The sequence below is a fragment of the Cervus canadensis genome, chromosome 26 (assembly GCF_019320065.1).
Source record: "Cervus canadensis isolate Bull #8, Minnesota chromosome 26, ASM1932006v1, whole genome shotgun sequence".
Taxonomy (NCBI): Eukaryota; Metazoa; Chordata; class Mammalia; order Artiodactyla; family Cervidae; genus Cervus; species Cervus canadensis.
In genome coordinates, this window is record NC_057411.1 from 23,465,746 (window position 1) to 23,489,147 (window position 23,402).

Genomic DNA, 23,402 nt, shown 5'->3' on the forward strand with positions numbered 1-23,402 from the left:
TTCTTCATTTCTTCCTTCTCTAATTGCTTTAGGTGTATAGTTAGGTTATTTATTTGGTTTTTTTCTTGTTTCTTGATGTAAGCCTGTAATGCTATGAACCTTCCCCTTAGCACTGCTTTTACAGTGTCCCATAGGTTTTGGGTTGTTGTGTTTTCATTTTCATTCATTTCTATACATATTTGATTTCTTTTTTGATTTCTTCTATGATTTGTTGGTTATTCAGAAGCGTGTTATTTAGCCTCCATATGTTTGAATTTTTAACAATTTTTTTCCTGTAATTGAGATCTAATCTTACTGCACTGTGGTCAGAAAAGATGACTGGAATGATTTCAATTTTTTTTGAATTTTCCAAGACCAGATTTATGGCCCAGGATGTGATCTATTCTGGAGAAGGTTCCATGTGCACTTGAGAAAAAGGTGAAGTTGATTGTTTTGGGGGTGAAATGTCCTATAGATATCAATTAGGTCTAGCTGGTCCATTGTGTCATTTAAGGTTTGTGTTTCCTTGTTAATTTTCTGTTTAGTTGATCTATCCATAGTTATGAGTGGGGTATTAAAGTCTCCCACTATTATTGTGTTACTATTAATTTCCTCTTTCATACTTGTTAGTGTTTGCCGTACATATTGCTGTGCTCCTATGTTGGGTGCATATATATTTATAATTGTTATATCTTCTTCTTGGATTGATCCTTTGATCATTATGTAGTGTCCTTCTCTGTCTCTTTTCACATCCTTTATTTGAAAGTCTATTTTATCTGATATGAGTATTGCGACTCCTGCTTTCTTTCGGTCTCCGTTTGCATGAAATATTTTTTTCCAGCCCTTCACTTTTAGTCTGTATGTGTCTCTTGTTTTGAGGTGGGTCTCTTGTAGACAGCATATATAGGGGTCTTGTTTTGTATCCATTCAGCCAATCTTTGTCTTTTGGTTGGGGCATTCAACCCATTTACATTTAGGGTAATTATTGATAGGTGTGGTCCCGTTGCCATTTACTTTGTTGTTTTGGGTTCATGTTTATACAACCTTTCTGCATTTCCTGTCTAGAGAAGATCCTTTAGCATTTGTTGAAGAGCTGGTTTGGTGGTGCTGAATTCTCTCAGCTTTTCTTATCTGTTTAAAGCTTTGAATTCTCCTTAAATCTGAATGAGATCCTTGCTGGATACAGTAATCTAGGTTGTGGTATTCCTTTCATTACTTTCAGTACGTCCTGCCATTCCCTTCTGGCGTGGAGGGTTTCTATTGATAGATCAGCTGTTATCCTTATGGGAATCCCTTTGTGTGTTATTTGTTGTTTCTCCCTTGCTGCTTTTAATATTTGTTTTTTGTGTTTGATCTTTGTTAATTTGATTAATATGTGTCTTGGGGTGTTTCGCCTTGGGTTTATCCTGTTTGGAACTCTCTGGGTTTCTTGGACTTGGGTGGCTATTTCCTTCCCCATTTTAGGGAAGTTTTCAGCTATTATCTCCTCGAGTATTTTCTCATGGCCTTTCTTTTTGTCTTCTTCTTCTGGGATTCCTATGATTCGAATGTTGGGCGTGTTTCACATTGTCCAGAGGGTCCCTGAGCGTTGTCCTTATTTCTTTTGATTCTTTTTTCTTTTTCCTCTCTGCTTCATTTATTTCCACCATTTTATCTTCTACCTCACTTATCCTATCTTCTGCCTCCATTATTCTACTCTTGGTTCCCTCCAGAGTGTTTTTGATCTCATTTATTGCATTATTCATTTTTAATTGACTCTTTTTTTATTTCTTCTAGGTCTTTATTAAACATTTCTTGCATCTTCTCAATCTTTGTCTCCAGGCTATTTATCTGTAACTCCATTTGGTTTTCAAGATTTTGGATCATTTTTATTATCATTATTCTAAATTCTTTTTCAGGATATTCCCTATTCTCTTGTTTGACTAGGTGGGCATTTTTCATAATCGCCTTTACCTTTGGGTATTTCTTTCCTTTCATCTTGTTGTAGATTGCTGTGTCTGGAGTGGGCTTTCTGTATTCTGGAGTCTTGTGGTTCCTTTTTTATGTGAGGATTTACCCCATGGGTGGGGTTAGGACGATTTGGGCTTGTCCAAAGGTTTCCTGGTTAGGGAAGCTGCGTCAGTGTTCTTGGTGCGTGGAACTGATTTCTTTCTCTTTGTTAGAGCAATGGAATGGCCCAGTAATGAGTTTGAGAGGGTCTAAATGTGTTAGTGTGACCTTGGGCAGCCTGTATGTTGACGTTCAGGGCTATGTTCCTGCGTTGCTGGAGAATTTGCGTGGTATGTCTTGCTCTAAAACTTACTGGCTCTTGGGTGGTGGTTGGTTTCAGTGTAGGTATGGAGGCTTTTGGACGGTCACTTATTACTTAAAAGTTCCATGTAGTCAGGAGTTTTCTGGTGTTCTCAGGTTTTGGGCTTAAGTCTCCTGCCTCTGGATTTCAGTTTTATTCTTCCTGTAGTCTCAGGACTTCTCCAACTATACAGCACTGATAAGAAAACTTCTAGGTTAATGGCGAAAAGATTCTCCCCTGTTAGGGACACCCAGAGAGGTTCACAGAGTTACATGAAGAAGAGGAGAGGGAGGAGGGAGCTAGAGATGAGCAGGAGGAGAAAAAGGGGGACTCAAGAGGAGAGAGACAGATCTACGCAGCTGTCTGTTGCCAGAGTTTTCTCTGTAGCCCAGTCACCTACAAAGATTCACAGAATTGGATTGGGAAGAGAAGGGGAAAGGAGGAACTAGAGGTGTTCTGAGGTAGAAAACAGAGAGTCAAGATTGGGAGAGAATAATCTTCGGTTTAAAAATAGGGCTTCTCTTCTTTTTTGTAAGGTTATAGTGTATTGAAAATGAAAATTAAGGAGTAGTAGAGGAGTACTAGAGGACTTTAAAAGAAATAAGAGGAAAAGAAAAATAGAAAATAGAAGAGAAAAAGGAAAGAAAAAAAAAGAAGAGGAAAAAGAAAGAAAAAATTTTTTTTTTTTCCCTAATTAAAAAAATCGTAAAAATCTATGGAAATGAAAGTTAAGGAGTAATGGGGGAGTAATAGGGGATTTTAAAGGAAAATAAAAGAGAAAAAATAAAAAAATTAAAAAAAAAGGAGAGAAAAGTAAAATTATATCTAGGAGTTTCTCTGGAGCTGTTGCGGTCAGTGTGGGTTCGGCTCAGTTTCCAATAGCTCCTCGTTCCAGCTTACGCTTCTCGATATCTACAGGCCCCTCCGGTGTAGTCAGTGTTTCCTAGAGGGATTTTAATCTGTTGCACCAGTCCCTTCTGAAGCGGTTCCCTTTGTTTATTTGGCTTCTGTTTGCGGTCTCTTCAGAGCCTCATTTCCGCCCTGACACAGGCGGGCGGAGGTGGACTCTTATTCAGGTAGCTAGTTCCGTCGCTCTGCGGGGAGGGGCTGGCGCTGCAGGGAGGGGCTGGGGCTGTGGCGACGCTGCTTTCTCCGTCTGCGCTGCTCAGGCTCCCGGCTGTTCTATATGGAGCGCGGCCCGCGCTGCGCGAGGTTCCAGCCCTCGGGTGTTCCACAAAAGCGCGGAGCGAAAAGCTGCGCCTGCTCTCTGTGCCTTCCCCGTCAGAGCGGTCCAGGCAGCCAGGGGCTTGGTGGGCGCACTCTCCCCAGGTGTGGCGCGCCCACTCCCTTCCGCGGACCCAGTCTCAGTTTCCGCTGGCGCCAGTCGGGTGCCTGCGCCTTCTGCCCTCCGCGTCCCCAGCCCCAGTCCCCGCCCGCGCTGGTCGGGTGCCTGCGCCCTGTGTCTCGCCGCGACCTTCCCCTCCCCCCTGCCTCCTGCCTCCGGCGGGGCTGGGCCGGTCCGCAGCCTGTGAGCTCTTCTCTGGACTTGCTTGGTCTCTTTGTTCTGCGAACGGTCAGCGGTGTGTTGGGGCGGTTAATTTTCTCTCTCTCTTTTGGTCTCCCACAGTTCAAGTTGGCAACTCACTGAAGCTCCCTCCAATTGTCCTCAGGGCACTCAGGCCCGGACCCTACCCCAAGCAATGCCACCTAAGACTCCCTTCCCGGGACGGATCTCCGTCCTTAGCTCTTTTGTCTCACTTTTTATCTTTTATATTTTGTCCTACCTCCTTTCGAAGACAATGGGCTGCTTTTCTGGGCGCCTGATGACCTCAGCTAGGGATCAGAAGTTGTTTTGTGAAGTTTGCTCTGCATTCAGTTATTCTTTTGATGAATTTGTAGGAGAGAAAGTGGTCTCCCCGTCCTACTCCTCCGCCATCTTGGCTCCTCTCTCCCAATATTTTAATATTTTAAATAATGCTGTGTAAATATCTTTGTATATGTCTTTCCTCTCACGTATCAATAAATATTAAGGATAAATTCCTAGAAGAAATTTCTGAGTTAAAGATGTATATACTTAGAATTTAATTTTGATAGTGCCAAATTTCTCTCAATAGAGCTGGTACCAATGTGTACACTCCTACCAGCAATGTGTGGATATTCCTTTTTATACTTGTTGAAATTAAAAAAATTATTTTTTGCTTATAACATTTTTGCTATGTGGAAACTAAAAAATTTTATGTACTTTAATGATTTCCAGATTGTGTGTTATTATTAGTAAGGCCCTCCCTAGTCTGAGTCTCCTCTTTATAGTTTTTTAATGTTTAAAACTTTTATGAACATTTATAATGGTATAAATGATATGACATAATTTTTAATAGATAGCTATCCCACTTGTTCTAAAGCCATTTACTTAATAATACATCTCCCACTGATGTTATATGCCAACTTTACACTAAATTCCCTAACATACTTATGTCTGTTTCTAGACCTTCTAGTCTGTTTATTCATCTGTCACTCATTCAGTGGCACCACACTATTTTAATTGGTAAAGTTTCAAAATAAATATAATTTTCGTAGGCTGGTTCACCTCTTATTGTTACTTTTATATTTTTTAGAGTTTCCCAGGCTTTTGGCTTTTTTTCTTTTCCATATGTACTTTTTAAATATACCTCACTGTTTTTCCAACAAAAATTCTGATGATATTTTTATTGGAATCATATTAAATTATAGATTTAAATTAGGAAGAATTGCTGTCTTCATGGTGTTGAATCTTCCTAATTATGAACTTGATATTCAGTTTCATGTATTCAAGGTTATTTTTTGTATTCCTTAGTAGTGTTTCAAAATTTTCTTCAAAGTTCTTGCACACTTCTTGTCAAGTTTGTTCTTAAGTATTTTGCAATATTCTGTTATTATTGTAAATGGAATTTAATCTTCCTTTATATTTTTAAACTGATTGTTGTTTGTATTAACACATATGAAGGCAATTAATACTTATATATTAATTTTGTAACCATTCAAATTGCTGATTTCTCTTTTAGTTTCAGTTAATTTTTGTTCCTCCTTCAAGCTAAAATGATTGTTAGATGATCTACAAATTATAATGTTTACCTCCTGCTTTGCTATTTTTATACCTAATTTCTTCTGTTGGCCAATTTCATTGGCTATTGTCTCCTCCAGAACATTATTAGATACTAATGATAGGGATGGTCATCTTTGAGCTAACATATTTAAATCTGTGTAAAGTGATCAAAAAGGCTATAAAATATGCTTCCTTAAAAACACCACAGAGAATATGTTTTTAGAAAGGAAATTACATGAAGTAAAATTGCTTCCTGAAAGGATATCTTATATGTTTGAATCTTTCATGTATTTGTTCAAGTGAGTCTTCTCAGGGATATCTTCCCTGACCACCTATTTTAAATCACATCTGCCCCCCTCCACCCCTAGTCCTTTTCATTCCCTTCCTTCATCATGTTATCATAGTCCCAAAGCTACTGCATGTTTCCTTCCACTGGAAACAATAGAAGGGATTTTTCAACCTTCTTTTCATTTACCTATCTTTAGCACTCTATCTTTAGCACCTAGAACAATACCTGGCACATAGTAATGTCTAACAAATACTTGATGGATGACATTTCCTAAGACAGTCCAGGAGAGGTGCTAAATAGCTTTGCTTGCCTCCAGTTAGATGTCAGTATAGAATAGGAATTACCCAAAGATCTAGGTGAGATTTACATTTTGTTGTGACATCCTCATGATTTGAATTTCTGTTATATTTCTTCTTCTCCATAGTAGTGAACAATAAATGAGTGTCTTCATATCCCAGTGGGTGCGGGAAGAAAAGGGCCAGGCGGTGGTAGCTGTAAAGACAAGAATAGGCAGGAATTCCCATAGAGCTCTGACTGGCATCTGTTTTGAAGAACAAAATTATTTTTCATCTCTTTTGTAGCAATAATCACAAAAGTATTTCACTAGAAAGTGTTCACCAGGAGGACTTGAACTTCACAGGACAATCCTAATATTGCTCAAAACAGATGTTCTTTTCTTTGAACCTAATTTACCATTAAAATTAAACACAGGAAAGTTCTGTTACTAACACAGGGAAAGACTTCACCTCTAAAAGAGACAAGTCATGCCCAGAATGTAACTATGATTACTAAGAAAAAGAAAAGGAGGGAGGAAGGCAGAAGGAAGGGAGCGAAAGCTTGTAAGGCTTAAACAAATTAGCTGGCAATATTCTGGGCAAGTTCTGTTGGAAAATTATTCTAGTAGCCTCAATGTGGGAAAATGAGTTGCTCAGCATGACTGCTAAAAATACAGCAAGCAGAAAGACGAGGTTACTGCATGCTGGCACATTTGCTGGGCTAGTGCTTGGTCATTTGTTCTGAGGTCTAGCTCTGGGGGACGATCGATGCCTCTCCTTTGAGTTTGCTCACCACAGGATGAAGATTAGCCTGGACCTGGAGAACATGGAATGAGGCTTAATTCAAACGTAGAAATTGGGGGTCTCCAGTTCAGAGGCGCTTTTCACTTTTGTGCTATTATTGACACCATAGCTAAGCTAAATTTAGACTAGCATTCCTATCTCACCTGATAGGAAAATAGGAAGTTACTGCATTTAGATGGAAATCATGAGTGTCAGTGTGCTATTAACAATGTTTTCAGATAAAAATGGCAAGAGCCACATGTTATGATCCTAAGTGGATTTCAAATCAGTCTCTTGTTCACTGGGACTAGTCTCTTCTCTCCTTGGTACTGTGATTCCTGTTAATATATTCCTTTCCTTCCTTCCATTCCATCCCAGATGGAAATGAAGGGCAGACCTCATCAGTAGAGTAAAGGAAACTGAATCCCATCTTTTGTCTCTCATTTCAATCAGAGGCAAGATGAAAGACCTTCCTATTCTTCTGTTTTTAAAAAATATTTTATTTAACTTTTTTGCCGCACCATGCAGCATGTGGGATCTTAGTTCCCCAACTAGGGATTGAACTTGTGCCTGCTGCAGTGGAAGCAGAGTCTTAACCACCGGGTCATCTGGGAAATCCCTACTATTCTTTATAAGGTATTTCATGATCTTCACATCTTCCTGCTTTCCTCCTTGCTCATTTCACAGAAGAAGCCTGGCCTCTGCCAGTCTCGTGAATATGCCAAGCACACTTGTTCCAGGGACTTTACCCTGATGGTTGCCCTGCTTGGGGTGCTTTCCCCCTAGATCTTTTCATGGCTCATTCCAGCACTTCCTCAGGTTTCTTCTCGAATGTCACCTTATTAAACACGCCTTAGCTGACTACCCTAACCACCTGCCTCTCTGCTCCACGATTCCCCTCACACTGTGTTTATTGTATAAATTATGACAAAGTATGTATTTGTTTGTAGTCTTCCTACACTAGACTGTAAACTCCACTGTCTTCCTACACTAGACTGTAAACTCCACCAGAGCAGAGACTTGTTTTCCTTACCACTATGTTCTCAGTGCCTAGAATGGTTTCTGGAAAATGAAGCAGATGCTTGAAAAACACTGATTGAATGACTAAAAGAATTTTTAAACCTTGGCACTTTACTGTACAAATTTGTTTTTGTTTTCTGTAATGTACTTGATTCTTCTGTAGCATATGGGAATGTACTTGTCATTTAGCATTAGCAATCATTTATGTCTGTGAAATGTTTTATAAATGTGAACAAAATATAATAGGATATTTGTAAAGATTCTGTAGGAAGGTGGTTAGTAAAAAATGATCCTGAAGTTCTTAGAGTATATACTTTTAATTGTGGTTTCTGTCTTTTTCTGCCCATCACACTCAATGTTAGGTAGACAAAGATAGACCAAAATAAGATACTCAGTTCTTCATTATCCATACTAATGAACAAATTGTAACTATTTTGCTTGCATTTATTTCTATACTTTTCCTCAGTTAAAGAAGATCAGTATTTTGGTTGACAAAGTTTGGTTATAGACTATAAAAGGGAAAAAGTAAATATGAAATAATAAGCATTGTAGCAGATGGGTTTGTTATGTATTATACTTAATGATGCCCGAGAATTTGAAAGCAAGATTTTTTATGGATCACACTTCCCCTGTTTTTTCTCCTATTTCCAATAAAAATAGATAGTTAAGTTTTTTTTCTGTACATTAACAAAATAATTATTATCTTGCAAGTATACTGAATGATTATGCATTATTGAGAAAAATCAGGGCAAATGTAAATATTTAGGTTAATCAAGTGTGAGTTTCAGGAAAATGCCTGTTTAGATAGAATGGGCCTCTTTTTGTCTCATTACTTAGAAAAACCTTAAAAAAAAGAAAAAAGAAAAAAAAGAAAAACCTTGATAAGGAAAAACAAGATTTTAGAAGCTCTAAGAAAAAAAGGATGCATTCTACGGAGAAAAGATAGCATGAGGAATGATTTGAATATAGGAGTACTGTGTTTCCGTGAATGGGTTCTGGAAGTTAGCCAACACATTATGGGCTCTCAAAATGCATGAAATCCTTGTTAAATGTACAGTTGGCATTTATTAATTTATTCATTAATTCATTCATTCTTCATTTACTTATCAGACACTATAGAATGTCCACTGTGCTCCAGATTCTTTTTTTTTTTTTACTGAAGTATAGTTGATTTGCAATGTTTCGTTAGTTTCTGGTGTAGGGACACAGTGATTCCCTGGTTGAGGAAGGGCCTCTTGGGATCCAACTGTTTCTATAAAGACTTTCAACTTATCTTTGTTTCAGCCACACTGAAGGACAGGTTCAAAATTTTTGGAGCATAAATCTTATGTAACTTAGAGGTTCCGCTTTAAGAAAAAGAATACAAAATTAGTTACTTGGCTTTGGTAGAGCCTATATAAGAGAGTAAACCTTGATTGACTTCCCTCCCTTTTACTCTCATAGGTACTAGTGCCTTCAATTTCAGAGTGGTTCCAGTGTTGAATGGTGAATTAAATGGTTTCTGTGCAGCTACTTAAATCTCTGCTCAGCAAAATCAGTTTAATTGGTCCATATACTTTCTACTTTTGTTTATTTTGTTAACTTATGTATGTATGCAAGCTCAGTCATGTCCTACTCTTTGTGACCCTATGGACTGTGGCTGCCAGGCTCCTCTGTCCATGGGATTTCCCAGGCAAGAATACTGGAATGGGTTGCCATTTCCTATTCCAGAGGAACTTCTTTCACTCATTTATAATTATTTTTCTGGTTGGTATCATTTTCTTGTAAGTTTTTAGGAGGGAGCCGAGCAAAACGAGATTGTTTAATCTGACAAGCTTAAACAGATCTTCCCTAAACTCATCTTGGAGTTGGAAGAAATCTCAAAAATCATCTAGTTCAGGGATTCTTAACCTAAATCTTAAGGTTTGTGACTTACCTCCTAAAATTTGGAAAACTCAGTAGTGGCCACAGGACTGGAAAAGATCAGTTTTCATTCCAATCCCTAAGAAAGGTAATGCCAAAGAATGCTCAAACTACTGCACAATTGCACTCATCTCACATACTAGTAAAGTAATGCTCAAAATTCTCCAAGCCAGGCTTCAGCAATATGTGAACCGTGAACTTCCAGATGGTCAAGCTGGTTTTAGAAAAGGCAGAGGAACCAGAGATCAAATTGCCAACATCCACAGGATCATCAAAAAAGCAAGAGAGTTCCAGAAAAACATCTATTCCTGCTTTATTGACTATGCCAAAGCCTTTGACTGTGTGGATCACAATATACTGTGGAAAATTCTTCAGAAGATGGGAATACCAGACCACCTGACCTGCTTTCTGAAAACCTGTCAGGAAGCAACAGTTAGGAATGGACTGAACAACAGACTGGTTCCAAATAGGAAAAGGAGTACTTCAAGGCTGTATATTGTCACCCTGCTTATTTAACTTATATGCAGAGTACATCATGAGAAACGCTGGGCTGGATGAAGCATAAGCTGGAATCAGGATTGCCGGGAGAAATTTCAATAACCTCAGATATGCAGATGACACCACCCTTATGGCAGAAAGTGAAGAGGAACTAAAGAGCCTCTTGATGAAAGTGAAAGAAGAGAGTGAAAAAGTTGGCTTAAAGCTCAACATTCAGAAAACTAAGATCATGGCATCTGGTCCCACCACTTCATGGCAAATAGATGGGGAAACAGTGGAAACAGTGGCTGACTTTATTTTTGGGGGCTCCAAAATCACTGCAGACGGTGATTGCAGCCATGAAATTAAAAGACGCTTACTCCTTGGAAGGAAAGTTATGACCAACCTAGACAGCATATTAAAAACCAGAGACATTACTTTGCCAACAAACGTCCGTCTAGTCAAGGCTATGGTTTTTCCAATAGTCATGTATGGATGTAAGAGTTGGACCATAAAGAAAGCTGAGCACCAAAGAATTCATGCTTTTCAACTGTGGTGTTGGAGAAGACTTTTGAGAGTCCCTTGGACTGCAAGGAGATCCAACCAGTCCATCCTAAAGGAGATCAGTCCTGGGTGTCCATTGGAAGGACTGATGTTGAAGCTGAAACTCCAATCCTTTGGCCACCTCATGTGGAGAGCTGACTCATTTGAAAAGACCCTGATGCTGGGAAAGACTGAGGGCAGGAGGAGAAGGGGACAACAGAGGATGAGATGGTTGGATGGCATCACCAACTCAATGGACTTGGGTTTAGGTGGACTCCGGGAGCTGGTGATGGACAGAGAGGCCTGGCGTGCTGCGGTTCATGGGATCGCAAAGAGTCGGACACAACTGAGCGACTGAACTGAACTGAACCTCCTAAAATTATGTGCAGAATTTTGTATGGAAGTGTTCGTATTTTTTTTTCCTAGGGAGAAGATCTATACCTCTTATCAGAGTCTCAAAAGTTAATATCCCTTGATATTCATAGTTGAGGGAGCTATGGTTAAGAGAGACAGATGTCAGACAGCTCCTTGATTCTATGGATCTGACAATAGAACAGCCTTGATTCTTAAAGAGGTCAATCAAAGGAGGAATGTTTCAAGCTGTGAGATTTCATACTCCAGTTTTCCTAAACACATGCCAGTCCTCTCTCTTGGGTATGTAAATATGGACCTATGCAGAATTTTTGTTCTTGCTTAGTTGAAACCCTTTTCTCTTATTTAATGAGAGTTTTGTCTTCCTTTGTGAAGAAGTCATATTCCTTGAGAAAGTGATGTACATGGTCATAAATCAAGTCACCTTAACTGTACTTATCCCAGGTTTGGTCATTCCGGGAGGCCTGTGTCTCAGGCTTCCTTAAATTTGCAAGGTCTCTAGAAGTCTATCTACAAAAGGGGCTGAGCAGCCTGCTCAGCAATAACTCACCCTGAAGAAATAAGGGCTGGAGGTGGCCGGGGGTTGGTGGGGGTGGGATACTTTGGGGGCACATTGACGATGCTTTCTTCGTCTCACACTCTCTCCAGTCCCCACACATCCTTGTCTGAGTGCTAGGGAGGGCCTGTGGAACATTGGAAGAACAAAGTGTTGCTGTTTTGAGATCTGCGTAATAATTTATGAAGGAAGTTGTGGAGATCTATCCCCTAATCTGGGCTTCCCTGGTGGCTCAGTGGTAAAGAATCTGCCTGCGGTGCAGGAGCTGCAGGAGATGCAAGTTCGATCCCTGGGTTGGGACCCTGGGTTGGGATCCTCCCTTCAAGGAGGGCATGACAACCCACTCTAGTATTCTTGCCTGGAGAATCCCATGGACAGAGAAGCCTGGCAGGTTACAGCCCATAGAGTCCCAAAGAGTCATACACGACTGAAGTGACTTATCCCAGAGGCACATCCCCTACTTTGATGGAATGTGACGTAATGTTTGTTCTTTATCAGCTTTCAGGTGCTTCTATGGCAGAGCTGAAGCTCTCAGTGGCTTTGGCAGTCATCTCAGGGAGCCAGGACTGCAGGAAGGTGGTTGTCAGTTGTTCATTGTTGAGAACTCTCGTATTTAGAGACACTTTCTGGGGAGAGAAAGGGGCTTTTTGAGTCTTGTAATTGCTAGGCATTCCTGTTCCAAACCTATGATTTGGTCAAGGCAGGGAAAACCTGAGCACATATGCAATGTGTTAGGACACCTAGGGCTGTAGAAGAGATATGTCCTTTTGTATGTTGAATTTCAGGCATGCTATTCCTTTAAAAAGTCTGTAGCCAGGATGGTGTCCAGGTATCATCAAATACTCAGGCCCCATGATGACAGGATTTGAATTTCACCAAAAGGAAGTGCTGGCATTTGATGGTGGACCATTTTTCCACAGAAGCCAGGCTGCCTGCAAGTCACTGTATGTCACTGCCTGGAGACAACCTCCTCTGTGGGTACCACCTTTATTGGAAGCAGAAAGAAGAAGTGAAGTGCAAGGGCTATGGGCTGTTCCCACAGCTGAGCGATGCTGACAGTCTTCTCCGGTGGGATTGATATATTGATCTGCTCTCTGGAGGGCAGTGACCTCCTAGTGGGAGAAGTCTGGCTAATCCCTCAGCTTCTCTGACAGCAGGTCCGGAAGGATCCTGTTGCCAGGAATCTAAGGTAGTTGTTACCTTGACAGCAGAAGTGCAGCATGCGTGCATCTCTCCGGTCCCCTTGTGGTCCTTCGCTGTCACACCTGTGTGTTTATACCTGGGCAGGGCTCGGGAAGGTAGAGCCCTCGGGTAGCCCCCATGGCTGCCACCTGCCCTCTTCAGGAGGCCGGGCCAGGCCCGCTGGGGTCAGCATGCAGTCTCTTTTTGCCGCCCTCTCAGACAGCACCTGATGGGACTGCGTAAGCCGGAGGGGCATCTCTCATTGAAGCCAGCATGATCCCTGATACAGGCAAAGTGCTGGGTGAGTAAAGGCACCTGCGCTTTCAATAAACCGATCAGCTGAGATGCTTCTCCAGTAGGACATGTGAGAGGATGGCTAGCTGCCCTTTCCACCATGTTTCTGGGCATTACTGCATCAGAATTATCTCCAGTGTTTCTGCTGCTCCTGCCTTTCCCTCTTTCATTATTTTCCTTTATTCATATATTCACATACTTTGTAAATTGAGGACTGCTTATATATATGGGCTTTTAAGTGTCTGGGAGTGATTTGGGGGGCTTTTTAGATTTGGGGCCAGCTCTGACATCACTGTTAAGGCTCAGCTCCTCCTCATCTCACCTGGATTTATATCCACTGTCATCCCTGCTTCAGGTGTCACGTCTCCCCTTAGACCATCAGGCTTCAGGCTAAAATTCTGGTTATTACATGAAGTTTCATTTAAAACAGGTTCAAGTTTCACATGTTTCTCATTGTTTGCAATTGAAGCAATTGTCATCATGATGTATCATAAGTGGATATATTTGGTCATTTGCAGTTTCTTCTTTCTTTTCCTCTTCCCTTCCCATTCCCCTTTTTAACCAAAAAAATTCCTCTTATAAGATTTCCTATCTTAGAAGTATACAAAAACGTTGGAAAGAATGATCTAATTCAGACGTGTGTTTTATTTAATCATGATTTTCTTCCTCTGAAGCATGAGCTTCCCTTGTAGCTCAGGTGGTAAAATCTGCCTGCAATGCAGGAGACCAGGGTTTGATCCCTGGGTCGGGAAAATGCCCTGAAGAAGGGAATGGCAGCCCACTCCAGTCTTCTGGCCTGGGAAATCCCATGGACAGAGGAGCCTGACAGGCTACAGTCCATGGAGTCACCAAGAGTTGGATACGACTGAGCAACTAAACACATTCTCTGAAGCACAGAGTCTTTCATAAACGTGCTGTCTTTCACAGTAGCAAGTGATGGTGACTTGAACATCTCAGCTTTTCCCACCCTGGGAGCACAAGCATTCACGTCTCAATTCCTCTATGCCTCACCTACCCATCACGGTTAGTGTGGAGCTCCCCTCCTCCATGTACTTGTGGAAACTCCCTCACAAGATGCTTTTCCTTTCATCCATGCTGAGCCCAGCTGGAGCTCATTTCTGAGCCTTCCTATACTGAGAACCACTGCTGCCAAAACCGGGACTCTGCCGTTGCTACTGCAGTCGAGCTGCAGATCCCAGCAAAAGGCTTGGTCCTGCTGCCTCACTGGTGTCAGCCTGTCACAACGCTGCCATCACTGCCTTGGTGTGGTTCTCATCTCAGATACTGCAGCCAACGAAACATCATTTGCAAAGTGAGAGAAAGAATGCTTCCTTGCTCTATGTGAACGGTGAAGACAAAGGGTTCTAGAATAGGCTTGCTTAGCCGTAAAGCACGGTGAGTTAGATAGACAGTGCTGTCCCCCTGACTTGAATGGCATTGCTCCTGCTGCCGCCAGAACTTCCACCTGGAACTAATCTGGTTGGAACTCTGATGTTGCAGCTGTCTTTGAGCCTGGTAAGTTGGGACTTTGCGGCCGCCAACACCTTCTCGTTTGGGATCCTTGCTAATAGCTTCACCAATTTTGTTTTGGAGAATGAAAATCTGTTTTTTCCCTTCAGTTTGGGGAATGGTGCAGAGGTCTTTACCCTAAAGTTCCTCAGTTGTGAGCCAGATGTTAATTCATATGCACAGGGCTCCAACATGCTGCTGGAACACCTGGGTGCTCCTGGGTTCTGCTGTGAGCTGCTAAATTCTCTGCCCTCCACTTGGGTCCTTTTGCTGAATTTACTGTACCAGGCATTTAGCTCCCTTTGGTAAATTTTCTGTTGTCTCTTGTTGTTTCTGATTTTACTTGAGTTTCCCTCAATTAAACACACATAGTTGTATATGTGTGAAACCTAACTGGGGTCAGGATTTAACTATTTGCCCAGAAGGATCCACAGTCTCAAGTAATTGAGTTTATTTCAGTAAATTCTGTGTCTGAAGGAGGGGATAAGGATGGTAGATGTCCTCTTATTCTTCCTAACTTGGATGTGTCTGAGTCTGGGATCCGGCCCAGCATCTGCATTCAGTCATCGTTCAGGTTTCAAACATTTCATTTACATATGGCTCCCCCTGAAACAGGGCACTGTATCCTCTCAGCCCCCTCTCTCCTCCCATGCTCTATCTAACCATGACTTTGACATCTTCCCTCTCCCCAAACTGCCTGCTCCGAATAGCCACCAAACCGCTCCATGTTCCTTGCATTTACCAATGGCTGGTCAATCTCTTTCCTGTGGCCTTATTTCTCTTTTCTCAGAAGAGAGTATACATTGTCTATCAATACTTTCCCTACCTCACAGTATGTAATTGTCTATTTTCACAACTTTTCCCACCTCAGTTGTGCAGTTGAAATGATAAACTATTTCACACATTCAGAAAATTACATTGAAGTAAAAAACTTTCAAATATTCAGGAATTTATAGAAATGAATATAACAGATACCATTAACCATCTCTTTTTTTAAAATTTATTTTTATTAGTTGGAGGCTAATTACTTTACAATATTGTAGTGGTTTTTGCCATACATTGACATGAATCAGCCATGGATTCACATGTGTTCCCCATCCTGATCCCCCCTCCCACCTCCCTTCCCTTCCCATCCCTCTTGGTCTTCCCAGTGCACCAGCCCCGAGCACTTGTCTCATACATCCAACCTGGGCTGGTGATCTGTTTCACACTAGATGATATACATGTTTCAATGCTATTCTCTCAGATCATCGCCTTCTTCCACAGAGTGCCAAAGTCTGTTCTATACATCTGTGTCTCTTTTTCTGTCCTGCATATAGGGTTATCGTTACCATCTTTTAAAATTCCATATATATGCATTAGTATACTGTATTGGTGTTTATCTTTCTGGCTTACTTCACTCTGTATAATGGGCTCCAGTTTCATCCATCTCATTAGAACTGATTCAAATGTATTCTTTTTAATGGCTGAGTAATATTCCATTGTGTATATGCACCATAGCTTTCTTATCCATTCATCTGCTGATGGGCATCTAGGTTGCTTCCATGTCCTGGCTATTATAAACAGTGCTGCAATGAACATTGGGGTACACGTGTCTCTTTCAGATCTGGTTTCCTCAGTGTGTATGCCCAGGAGTGGGATTGCTGGGTCATATGGCAATATTCTATGCCAAAAGTTCTATTTCCAGTTTTTTAAGGAATCTCCACACTGTTCTCCATAGTGGCTGTACTAGTTTGCATTCCCACCAAAAGAGGGTTCCCTTTTCTCCACATCCTCTCCAGCATTTATTGCTCATAGACTTTTGGATAGCAGCCATTCTGACTGGCATGTAGTGGTACCTCATTGTGGTTTTGATTTACATTTCTCTGATAATGAGTGATGTTGAGCATCTTTTCATGTGTTTGTTAGCCATCTGTATGTCTTCTTTGGAGAAATGTCTGTTTAGTTCTTTGGCCCACTTTTTGATTGGGTCTTTTATTTTTCTAGAATTGAGCTGCAGGAGTTGCTTGTATATTTTTGAGATTAATCCTTTGTCTGTTTCTTCGTTTGCTATTATTTTCTCCCATTCTGAAGGCTGTCTTTTCACTTTTCTTATAGTTTCCTTTGTTGTGCAAAAGCTTTTAAGTTTCATTAGGTCCCACTTGTTTAGTTTTGCTTTTATTTCCAATATTCTGGGGGGTGGGTCATAGAGGATCTTGCTGTGATTTATGTCGGAGAGTGTTTTGCCTATGTTCTCCTCTAGGAGTTTTATAGTTTCTGGTCTTACATTTAGATCTTTAATCCATTTGAGTTTATTTTTGTGTATGGTGTTAGAAAGTGTTCTAGTTTCATTCTTTTACAAGTGGTTGACCAGTTTTCCCAGCACCACTTGTTAAAGAGGTTGTCTTTTCTCCATTGTATATTCTTGCCTCTTTTGTCAAAGATAAGGTGTCCATAGGTTCATGGATTTATCTCTGGGCTTTCTATTTGTTCCATTGATCTATATTTCTGTCTTTATGCCAGGACCATACTGTCTTGATGACTGTGGCTTTGTAGTAGAGTCTGAAGTCAGGCAGGTTGATTCCTCCAGTTCCATTCTTCTTTCTCAAGATTACTTTGGCTATTCGAGGTTTTTTGTATTTCCATACAAATTGTGAAATTATTTGTTCTAGTTTTGTGAAAAATACCGTTGGTAGCTTGATAGGGATTGCATTGAATCAATAGATTGCTTTGGGTAGTATACTCATTTTCACAATATTGATTCTTCCAGTCCATGAACACGGTATATTTCTCCATCTGTTTGTGTCCCCTTTGATTTCTTTCATCAGTGTTTTATAGTTTTCTAAATGTAGGTCTTTTGTTTCTTTAGGTAGATATACTCCTAAGTATTTTATTCTTTTTGTTGCAATGGTGAATGGTATTGTTTCCTTAATTTCTCTGTTTTCTCATTGTTAGTGTATAGGAATGCAAGGGATTTCTGTGTGCATTAACCATCTCTTAACAACAAATATTTACATTTTGCCATCTTTGTTTGAGACATTTTGAAATAAATGCAGCAAAGCAGGTATAAAGTCTTCTACTTACTCCCTAGCCCACAACTCCCTAAGTTGCCCAGAAGTAACTAGTCCCGAGGTAGATTTTTTCTGCTTCCCATAAAAGTTTTATGCATTTCATTTACATGTTTGTGTCCATATCAATACATAATGTTATATTATGGGTTTAAAAATTCAATGTATAATATTATTCAGTACATAACACATTCCAACTTGATTTCTTCATTCAAGCTTAAGTTTTTCAGATTTTTCCCCCCCATGTTGCTACATTAGATACAATTAATTTGTTTTAACTACTATAAAGATTACATTTGAGACTATACCACAACTGGATATATCCATTTCTTAGTTGATAAAACAATGAGCTACTTTGGAAATAGAAGTTCCATTCTTTCCCACTCTTCCACATTTTGTCTTCAGTTCAGTTCAGTTACTCAGTCATGTCCAACCCTGTGACCCCATGGACTTCAGCACGCCAGACTTCCCTGTCCATCACCAACTCCCAGAGCTTACTCAAATTCATGTCCATCTAGCCAGTGATGCCATCCAACCATCTCATCCTCTCTTGTCCCCTTCTCCTGCATCAGAGTCTTCTCCAATGAGTTGGTTCTTCACATCAAGTGTCTAGAGTATTGGAGTTTCAGCTTTAGCATCAGTCTTTCCAATGAATATTCAGGACTGATTTCCTTTAGGATGGACTGATTTGATCTCCTTGGAGTACAAGGGACTCTCAAGAACCTTTTCCGACACTGTAGTTCAAAAGCATCAGTTCTTCGGTGCTCAGCTTTCTTTATAGTACAACTCTGACATCCATACATGACTTCTGGAAAAATCATAGCTTTGACTGGACGGACCTTTGTCTTACTACCACTTAAAATTTCATTATTACTTCCTAATTCTAATCACTGTAGTTGTTGTTCAGTCATTAACAGGCCATCTGGACAGGCTATCCAGACAGGCCATCAAGATTAAGGGGAATACCTTGTATTTGCATCTGCCTTCAATGCAGGAGACCCCGTTTCAACTCCTGGGTCGGGAAGATCCACTGAAGAAGGGATAGGCTACTCACTCCAGTATGCTGCTTCCCTGGTGGCTCAGCTGGTAAAAGAATCCGCCTACAATGTGGGAGACCTGGGTTCAATCTCTGGGTTGGGAAGATCCCCTGGAGAAGGGAAAGGCTACCACTCCAGTATTCTGGCCTGGAGAATTCCATGGACTGGATAGTCCATGGGGTCACAAAGAGTAGGACACAACTGAGAAACTTTAATTTAATTTAATTTTGGCTTAAGGGATTTTAGTGACTGTCTTCATTCTCATAACTCCTGTGTTGTATCGCTACTCCCTTGGGGTATTATTCAGTAAAATACACACAGATGTTATTGAAAAAAACATGGTTTATTATTTTCTGGGAAAAATGCTAAGGCTAAAGGTAGTATGGGAACCTCTTCAGAGTGGTTCTTTTTTCCCAACTCTCAAATGATTTGTAGAGATTACTCAAAGATTGGTTATTTCAAGTGGCTCTGGGTGTGTTAAGTCATTTCAGTCATGTCCTACTCCACGACCCTATGGACTATACCCACCAGGCTCCTCTGTCCATGGGATTCTCCAGGCAAGAATACTGGAATGGGTTGCCATTTCCTTCTGGGGATCCTCCCAACCCAGGAGTTGAACCTGCATCTGTTGCCCCTGCGTTGGCAGTCAGGTTCTTTATCACTAGCACCACCTAGGAAGCTCTACTAGGACAAAACAGTGACTGTAGTGATTATAGCCAGAGACAGTGGGGGAAATAATGCTAGACACTTGCACACAAGGAAGGCTGTTCATTGTGGATATACTTTAAACAACGATGCATTAACCCTGAGGATGAGCTGAGGGTATGTGTGTTGGTTAATTCCCCAAATCTCAAGTAATCAGCAATGGGTCATGGTCCTTTCACAGTCTGGGTTCATATTTTCTTTACTCTGTGGGAATTTAATTTCTTTCACAGGGACAGAAAATAAAGAGCTATGAGCTTTGGGAAATACTGCATGTCTATGGCTCATAACATTAGTTTTGCACCTACTTTCCAAAACTGCATGCATTATGCAAAGACTTTCCCAAGTGTAAGAACACCTATTATAACACCTAAAATAACATGAAAACATTTTATTGCATTTGTACAATAACTATTAAATCTTTGAGAACCATATGTAGACCATATGTAGAACTACACAGTAAAGCAATATAAAGATTTTCATTAAGGGACAAGATAGGAGATCATGTATGTAAACAGGAACTGGCAGTCTGCTAAGTAAGGAAAATCTGGTCACAAATTCTATGTTAAAATTCATTTTAAGTATGAATTATTTTTTAAGAGAATCAAATCCTATGGTTAATGAATTCCAATAGATTTCTATTGTTCTATATCTGAATAGGATTCTATTTTTGTATATCTTCTTATAGGGACTTTTTCATTTTGACAAACATTTAAAAATAAATATTTGTATTTATGTGTTTTAAATCTTAGTAAGAGATTAGGAATATATAACCTTATAGAAGTTCTTATAGAGATTTGTTGTGGTAAATTTTCTATATATTTTCTAGAAATAAATCTTTGTTTTTTAAGCATTTTGCCAGTTAATGGAAATTTGCACATCATATTACCTCAGCAATGAGTGTAGAAATCTAAAAATAGAATGCCAAAAACAGAACCTGAAAGGGGGGTAAAAGAGAAGAAATGAAGAAGAGATTCTTATATGGATTTAGGTATCATGAGGTATCATACTTCCAAAGAAAAATTTATATCATTTGAAATTTACCAAGTAATTGTTATTTTTCTTTTTACAGATACCTGCACCTGTTTCATAACCTCTCCTGGCTATAAACCTGAGCACCGATGCTTGACTTATTGTAAGTCAGAAAGTTATGTATGGAAAAAAAACAGCTTTGCATTTTAACCTCTTTCCTGTCTTTACTTTAAAAAAATTAGATTTAAATCAAAAATGGTTAGGAAGAGAAAACCCTTTTTGTTTCTGTAAGCAAATGTCTGAGCTTGTTCTGAATTGATAAACTGCATAGGCCTAGCTTTACTAAGTTAAACTCCCAGAGTTCCTTTTGTGATACTGGTGGGTACTCAAATCATTGCTATTGTTGATAATGAATATAGGTAATAAGGAGGGTAGAGATGCATTTTTCCCTTTTATGACTTGGTGTAAAAAATTCCTTTTCAAACTATTGTAGGAGGATATCTGTAAGGACTTTATGGTGGGTCATTTATGCATCCTCGTATAATTTGTTCTAGATACAACAATTTTTATCTTCTCATGGAAACAAATTGGAAAGAAATAATGAGACGCCATTTGGAATTGTTGGCAACTTTAAATGTTCACACACAAAAAAAAATGAAGTCACAAAAGCAGGGGAACAAAAGGCCTCATCCTGGCTGATTAGATGATTTAACCAGCAGTTGTTGTTGGCACCAAAATGTCAGCTAGAATTTTAAAAAAAATCTCAGAGGCCTGGTAACTCTGTCCTCTGTGGGGAAAAGATCTAAAATGTATTCCTCAGTATATCTCTTGGTATACAGATTTCCCTTATGAATTTCTAATTGGAAGAAAAATATAAGGATATGGCATTGCAAGAAAAGCCAGCAGTGAGGCAAACAAGAGTAAAAAGCAGGGCTCTACTGCAAAGGAGCTTTATCCTTTGCAGTTTGGGAAGCAGTCAGAGTATCAAGTCTTGTTCTATTGTGGTGTCTCCTCCTGCTGGCATTGAAATTCCTGTGGCTTACATACTGATGTTCAGAGGGAAAGACCCCAGGAAAAATAGACTGGCAATGTACTCATATGTATTGTAAAGAGCCTCTGCAGTGGAGTAGCACATATAAGATCTTTTTCCAAACATTAAGCAGTATCTGTCTATTTTGGGCATCACATTAAAAATAGGGCTCATGTTGTTGTGATATAGAAAAAAGTGCTTTCAAGGAGAATTCATGTTCAGTTGTATGTACCACTTTAAAACATTTAAGGCTGCAGTGCTTGTATAGATGATGCTCATTTGTTAGTGAAGCTTATTAGTTGTATGTGTCTCAGCCCTTAGTGTACATACAAGGATATGTGGTCAGGGGGAGCTCTGAGTGTCTTCTGACAAATCTCCACATGTTAATAGGGAATATTAACCACATACAGCAAAGTTAATGAAGCTCTTTATTCTGTGTTTTTTGTTATTTATTTAGCACTTTTGGGGGGGTTATAAGAAGCTGGATATCTTGTGCTTATGTCCAGCTCACGTGATAGTTTTCATTCTCCCAGGAGAAGTTTCTTTCTTCTCCTGCACAGTCTTCAGTGAAGTACCCCCCAGAGCCAAGTTCTGTATTTCTAGCTTGACTCTGTTGACTTTTGTTTTAGCTATACTCTTATCAGTTTTCAATGAACAGGCTAAAAGGTAAGCAATTGAATTTTTTTAAAAAATCTATACAGCTGGACTTGTTTCAAATTGTTGTTCAGTAAAATCATATGTGTCAGTTTTACACATCGTATAATATGAGCATACTGTATGTAATCTTCTTGGGAGAACATTATAAACCTAACCATGTTAAGAAGCAGGTCTAAGCTTCACAGTGAGCTCTTGTGAACTATCCAGCTTGAATTTCTTCCTTACTGCTGTGTGAAGCCATTCTGTACTACTCTCCAGTGAGATGCAAGAGCCAGCAAACAGCAAGTAAAACCCTACATCTTGGAAAAGATCAATAGACAGAGCATTTGATCACAGAAGAGCAGAAATGAGTTTCAGGGGGGATTCTAAAGGCCAGATGGCCCTGCAGAGGTATGCCAAGATTTCAGAGGTCCCAGGTCAACCAAGCCAACAAATGGATTGCACTGTGCCTATTATACAGGTAGTACTAGGGTAAGGGGGCTTTCCTGGTGGCTCAGACGGTAAAGCGTCTGCCTGCAATGTGGGAGACAGGGTTCAATCCCTGGGTTGGGAAGATCCCCTGGAGAAGGAAATGGCAACCCACTCCAGTACTCTTGCCTGGAAAATCCCATGGACAGAGGAGCCTGGGGTCGCAAAGAGTCTGACATGATCGAGCAACTTCACTTTCTTTCCCTAGGGTAAGGAGTCCTGGCTATTTAGCAGAAAAGATGTATACAGGATTAGAAAAAAAACCTGGGAGTTTCTACTTAGCTTTTTCCTAATAGTGGCTGGATTCTGTGATCTTTGTGTCTGCTGCCTTTTGCTGATTTGCTCTGTTGCTTATTGATTGCACCGGTTCTGCTTAGATGCTGTGTGATTCTCTCTGACTACCCTCCTTTCCTTATATAATTACTTACTGAGTTGCTGATAAATCCTGAGCAGTGTGCTAAAGCTGTATATATGATGAACAAGATGACTGTGGCTCTTGCCTTTCTGGAGTTTATGGTCTAGTGAGGAACAAAGGAAATGGGATGAGTAGTTACAATAATACATAGAAAGGAATAAAAAAGAGAAGGTACAGAGCCCTTTAGGCACACATAGCAGGGGAGCATAATGTAATCTAGAGGGCAGAGGTCTCTCTGGAAGGGATATTCAGGATGTGGCTTGTAGGAAAAGTACAAGTTTACTAGCAAGTAAGGGAATATGCCAGATAGAGAACCCAGTGTGCATGAAGTTGTAAAGCTGAGAGACTTTGGCAGAGCTGAGCAGTTGGAGGGTGAGGTGGTTGGAAGGATAAAATGGAGGGTTCCGAAGGATTTCTATTTCTTTCTCTTCTGTCCTGTATACTAGGATATGAGGGAGGCATGGTGGAGGGGGGGAGAGGGTTTTGCTGGGCACAGAAATTTAAATTTTGGCAAGAGGAAG

The 23,402-nt window shown here is 40.2% G+C and overlaps 1 long non-coding RNA gene across 1 annotated transcript in view; it reads left to right on the plus strand.

The window, feature by feature from the left end:
• The window catches only part of LOC122428295, a 52,556-nt gene that overhangs the window by 14,175 nt on the left and 14,979 nt on the right, over positions 1–23,402 (plus strand). Inside the window, exon 2 of the long non-coding RNA XR_006265685.1 lies at positions 20,412–20,474. This is a non-coding gene — a long non-coding RNA (uncharacterized LOC122428295). The remainder of the gene's footprint in view (positions 1–20,411; positions 20,475–23,402) is intronic.